This window comes from Atta cephalotes (assembly GCF_000143395.1).
Source record: "Atta cephalotes unplaced genomic scaffold scaffold00030, whole genome shotgun sequence".
In the NCBI taxonomy this organism is placed as follows: domain Eukaryota; kingdom Metazoa; phylum Arthropoda; class Insecta; order Hymenoptera; family Formicidae; genus Atta; species Atta cephalotes.
The window spans coordinates 3687318-3693743 of NW_012130094.1; positions in this window are offsets into that span (position 1 = coordinate 3687318).

Here is a 6426-nt window from a genome sequence, read left to right on the forward strand (position 1 = left end):
AGTCATTCAGGACGAGAGTCGACAGCGTGGCTTTTATATTATTGTCACTGGATGTAACCCCGTGTCGGGTATTGCGTGAACCGACGCGGCGGGCTCGAGCGATTAAGCAATAAACTATTTTATCTTTGATCTGCACAGCGCCGAATAAGGATTCCGTACAAACAGTCCGCCGGCATCAGCTGATGGACGATGGGTCCACCTTGGCGGACGATGGTTCGTGGCAGACGGGTTCGCTGGAGCCGTGATGCGCTCGTCGTAGGGCCCACTCGAGCCTCGCTCGTGTCCCTCCCCGCTCGTCGTGAGGCCCGCTCAGGCCCGGCTCGATCGGTTTCCCAGCGCCGGCGATTGCACGCAACCGGGACCCTACGCCAGGCCCCAGGTTCGATCGCTTAGTGTAATCCAGTCGGTAAAGTGTAAGTGGTTCACCTTGATAGGGCCTCCTTTACCTCGAGGCCTTCCACCTCCTTTCCTCTCCTCCCCCCCCCCCAGTCCCCTTTGAGATACCACCTTCTACCATCAGGTCCTCTTCCCCCAACCTCCGACCATCACCTTCTTTCTCCCCCGACCTCTCATTCTCCAGCTCTTCCTCTCGTGTCCTTCTCGCACCCGGAGGGCCCCGGCAGGGCTGTGCATTTCCTCCTTGTGACCCGAGGGCATCACGGGCTGGCCCGCCCATTTGTAGCGCCCATGTCTGCGACCAGCCGCCCGCGGAGCGATACACGATTCGCGTGTGTGCGTGCATATGGGAATATGTGTGCCGGTTAGATCGCCATTGAATAAATTCTCCAAGTTTTTTGTCGGTTCCACGTTGGTATTTGGCATATTTAATCAAATTTAAGATTAATTAGTCAAATAATATTAAAGATGTTTGATTATCATTAAAAATAAGCTATTAAAAGAACAAATAGCACAAGAACAAATAGAACAAATCATTGATTTTTTAAAGTTCGAAATTATAGATTTTAAAATATTTAAAATGTTTTGAATTAATAATGTTGTTCTAAAATTCCTAGATTTCAGCTTCTCGAGTTCTGAAAATAAGACTTTTAAATTTTCTGTTCTTTGTCTTTAGATCTTACTATCTTAAGTTCCTCCAACTTGTTACTTTTTCAGACCTTAAAATCGATTTTAACTTCTTAAGTTTTCTCGAATCTCTTAGTAGAGACAGACTTTTTAAATCTTGGAATTTTGAAGAGTTATTAAAATTTAAATTTTTCGAATTTTTACATCATTATTCGTATATATTTTTGTCCATTTGAAATCTTATATTATTCTTGAATATTTTGCAACTGTTATAACTAGTATTTACTCAAAATTTTGTACAAGTTTGTTGTTTTCATATATGACTAGCAGTAAAATAATTTCACAAGATTTATAATCAATTTCGCCTCCAGACATCGTCGTCCTTCTGTCATTAGAGAGATGACCAAGCGACATGCTCGTGGCACAGTGTGCGTAAATGTGCGTTATAAATGCGCGTTCATACGTGCCGCCGTAACTTTCTTGTGTTGATGCAGCCGGCGAGAGAAAGAGAATGAGGGAGAAAGAGAGAGAAAGCGAAAGGCAGAACGAAAGGAGCGTGAGGTAGAGAGAAACCAAGGATGCAAAATGTCGTGCGCACACGCCCTGCCGTAATTGCAGTTTGCGTTTCTCACGCGAGGATCTTCGACGTGATCTTCGGCTTCGTACGAAGTTGTAGGAGAGGACGATAATTCCTGATGTGCAATAAAACCATTCGATTTATGTCACGTGGTTGAGAGATGATGATTTCGACGGATTTTGGCAAAGAATGAATCTCTTTTAAAATAATGTCAAAATAAACAATATATATTATTACGAGATTAAAGTTAAAATTTCGTAAAGTTAATATTACATCTTAGAAACAAGATTGGATTACCTGGCTAAATATATATAATTGGTCTCTATATCCTTTCTTTTTTTTAATATCTAATATATTACAACTTTATGAATACTTTTTAAAGATGTATATGTAAGTAAAAAAGTATATGTAAAAATTACTTAATAATTTTTGTATACTTGTAAAAGTAATGAAAGCCGGTATACGAATTTATAATATAGGGTAATTGTTTCTATTAATGCTTTTTAGCTAATGTAATTATTATTGAATTAATTATTAAATATTATATCTTTAATTTTATCTGCTTGCAATCAATATCGGTATTTTCAATTACTTTTTCTTATAATATTTCTTTAATCTAAAAAATGTTAATACTTTATAATACTTTTGATAAAAATAGAAAATTGCTTTTGTCCCTATTAGCGAATCCTCTAAGCGGCGATGGCCCTATTAATGTGCCTCAATTTGTGTGCCTATCCACTCATTTTAATATATAGTTACTAAAACAGGTAATAAATTTAAGCTAATTATTTATGTTAATATTACATAAATCATTTTTTCAATTATATTTATTTCGAAGTACACTCGTTCACATAACACAACGTTCTTAGTTTCAAAAATCGTACGCACCTGCTTTGAGCGTAATGTAATGAGAACAAAGTAAATGTTACACTTGCAACGCAACAACTTGTGATAACAAATTAGTTGCGCTCCAAAAACATTTGCTGGTTTTGGTTTCCATAGAAAATGACTGTCAAAGATTCGTTACGTTATGTCAGTCGCGATGTGACACCGCGAAAGATCGGAATCGTGATCGTTGCTCGTTCTGAAAGGAGTAAACCGATTGGATCTTGACGAATCTACTTGACAATAACAGAAGAAAATGGAGAAACAAGGAGACAACTATTGCGGCAAATTGCGTGTACGTGCGTGAAAGCAAGAGAGATCGATTGCCATTATAAAAGTTTTAATCGCCACCGCCAGTCGTTGACAAAAAGCGTTTCCGCCGTCTTCTCTCTTGAGTAGTGCCTGATGGCGGACGTGCGGGGTTACCGTGGAGGCTAGGTTGATAGGTAGGTAAGTAACGCCTGGTTTGAGCCCACCGCTAGAGATTAATGGACACGTTTTTCGCAGCGGAAGTAAAATGCCGCTTCACAGGGACGTCGATCTATCCATCCGCCGCAACTGATCCCGAGATCGAGCGTATCGTTGATTGTACACATCGGAATTCCGTCGATTATGGTCAACAATCTGTTTAGTTTGTCTGGACTTGATTGCTTTAAGTAAAATGAGACGAATTGAAATAAATTAGCTTGCGAAATCGAAATGTCTGAAAAGGATGAAGCAAGCTATTTATTGCTCAGAATTCTAACAATAATAATAATAATAATAATGAAAATCCGTAAGATTTTTTCCAAAAAAGACTAATTATACTGTAGATCGTTTTCAGATGAATCTAAAAATTGCAAAATTGGCAAAATTGACAAATTTAAAATCATGAAAGATCTCTATACATAAATTTTTGCAACAATTCGGACATTTTTCAAGTTTTGACGTTCCCTATATTGAATCTATCATTTTGAATTTGCCAGTTTTGACATCGGATTTGTATTCATCTAAAAAGCCCCCAAAAGTTTAAATAAATATAATATATTGAAAACTGTTTGATATATTATGTCAATCTAAAATTTATCGCATTTTCGCAATGATCACGTTTAACTATGAATCTTTTAATAATTATAGTAGACACAAGAAGATTCCTTTGAAGACTGAAAATCTTAACAACATATTTAATTTTAATAGCAATAACATTTCTTCAACTTATCACATATCATAGTAATATAACAAAGTGTTTAAAAATAGCCCTTCTTTGTAATTTTAATTTCAAATTTCTTTAAATTGTGATGTGACGAAGCAATCTGAAAAACGGATTCATGTTCAGCATTCCAAAAAATTATAGAAAATGACTAGTCTCCATTAATCTAAAAAAGAGGACTGATATTTATAGATTCTTTCTTTAATTTCTGGAAGTTTCTTTAAAAATTGTACTATGCTTATATAATAATGAGTTTTTGTATCACAGCATATTTATTAACAAAAATTTAAATTATTAAATTTAATTTAAATGGCTTTTTCACGATGTTTATAAAATGACAATTGAAATTAAATTAAAATTAGTTTGGATTCGATTTTTTTAAATTCATTTAGCAAGGTCTTATCGATTAGAAACAATCGATATATATCGTTTTATTGTTAGAAACTTCCTTAAATGTAATCTTAAATCCACTTGTTGATGACAGACAAGTCGGATATCTGAACATGACGTTAACTCGGCCGTTGCTGGATGGAGACTGCATAGGTGGTGAAGAAAGACGGAGGTGACGGAAAGGGCAAACAGAGTACTAAACTATGCTCAAATTAATTATCGAAGTTCTAGAACGGATAGTAAAAACCATTATACAAACGATATTTACGGATCATCCGTCATTTTGACCTCCGTTCTTTCGTTTTCTCTGTTTCTTTACACGAGTTCGCGATTGACATGACTCTTTTTGCATGATGGCAAATGGCGCGAAAGCATGACGATAAAGAAATAATTGGTCTCCGCGGAAACATGGTGGAAGTATAAATTGATTTCGATTGCATCACAACGCAATTCTCGTGGATGAAAGTCTGTTTCGAAAAAATATTTATTATCAAACGATTAAATAGCTTTAAAGAGAGACAGAAAATTTGTAACAATTGATGGAAATATACTTAAAACTAATAGCTCTTAATTATAACGATTGTATAATTATACATATTTTTATATTTGCACAAGTTTGTATAATTTCACATGATAAAAACAATTCTCTTTTCATAATATACTTTATACTGAAATATCATTACGATAATTAAAAAACACTTGTCCACTTCTTGTCTACTTAAAACGTTTATTTTAATTCACGATTTTGAAAGAGTCGAAATTAAAAAATGTAAAGTTTCTTCTTTATCACGACGAGAACTGAGGTTCGGAAACAACATACATCGATGGATTAGCGACTCGCTTCGTATTAGGATCCTTGTCATGCAGTTTCATCTTTAGGAAGCGAATTGGTTCGAACTGAAATGCCGCTCGTTGGATTGAATTATTTCATGCCATCGTCGTCTTTCCGAACGAACGTATCGGAAGCCACCGATGGCAGCAAAAGAGAATGATGAGGGGAAGAAGGAGAAGGAGAAATAAAAGGAGAACGAGAAATAAAAGAAGGTCTACTCGATGGTCTATACCTCCGGCTACTGCATACGCATTTATTATAATCCACAAAATCCCGAAGAGAAGATTCTGCGAGTTATCCTCCGCGCTGCGAACAGGATTGAAGCGGCCGATAGAGGAGGGAGAAGGAGGCAAGAAGGGGGTGGGCGAAGGATTCTCTTCCAAAGAGAAAATATATCGTCAAAACAAAAGCAAGATGAGCTTTCCGCTCACCGTATGAAGCAAAGGCAGAGAGCGAAGCCAACGAGGAAAGAGTTTAGAGGAGAGAATAAAGAGAATGAGGTGGGGAAGGAGGCCCAGGTCGAGGAGATAGCCTCCTTTCTCTATAGTAACCTCAATTTTTGAACATAACTCATGCGCGAGCGAACCACGTTTAAATCTTCTGTCCGAATAATAAGAGGAGCGCATTTACTTTGAGGCTACTGCGATGACAACCAATCTGGAATCCGTCGAGAAGTAGGAATGAGAAAAGGATAGAAAGAATCAGTGAAAGAGGAGAAAAGAAGAAGATAGCGATGGAGAAAGGGTATGTTTGGCAAGGCCGAAGAAATCGTTATTCTTCACCGGGTTGCCAACTCGCGAAATGGTCCTTTGATTTCACCGATTCTGAAGACTGCCAGATTGGTCATTTCGACGTTGGCCACATAGCTGAATCTAGACGCTCACATTTAAATGCGTTTTCTGAGCGTCTATATGGCAGCACTTTTCTTAAAGCTCGATATTTCTGTATTAATTTCTGTATTAAGCTCGATATTTTCTAACTAATTTGTAGGTATTAATTTTGACTAAAAAAGTTTTTGAAGCTTATTCATGAATTATTCATAAATACAACAGATATCTTGTACTTGCACCTCTTCGAAAATTTTTTGAATGAATTCCTAATTAGAGACAAATTTGATGTATATTTCTTTGTATAAACAAATACATTATTTACTTCAAAATATTCATGCTATAACATATTCTCCTTTTCATGTTTTGTGAAACATGGTATGATTAACATTATCCTTGAAACTTTCGCAATTTTTCAGATGTCAATTAATGTGCTAATCCTCATTAGTTCCCATATCTCCATTAGCCTCCGTCAAACAGAACTCGTACCGCTTCCAGTTTACGCTTTACAGGACATTAACATAACGCGTCCCGAGCACTCTATTGAGAGCGTCAGCTGACGTCAATTAATACGAAATCGTTCGCCAAGGGCTCACATGAAATGGATTCCGTCTGGAACTCGAATTACCGGTTCTCCTAGTGGCGTAACAAAATAACAATCGAGTCGCGCGTGTCTCGTTTTATATATATGTGTGTGTGTGTG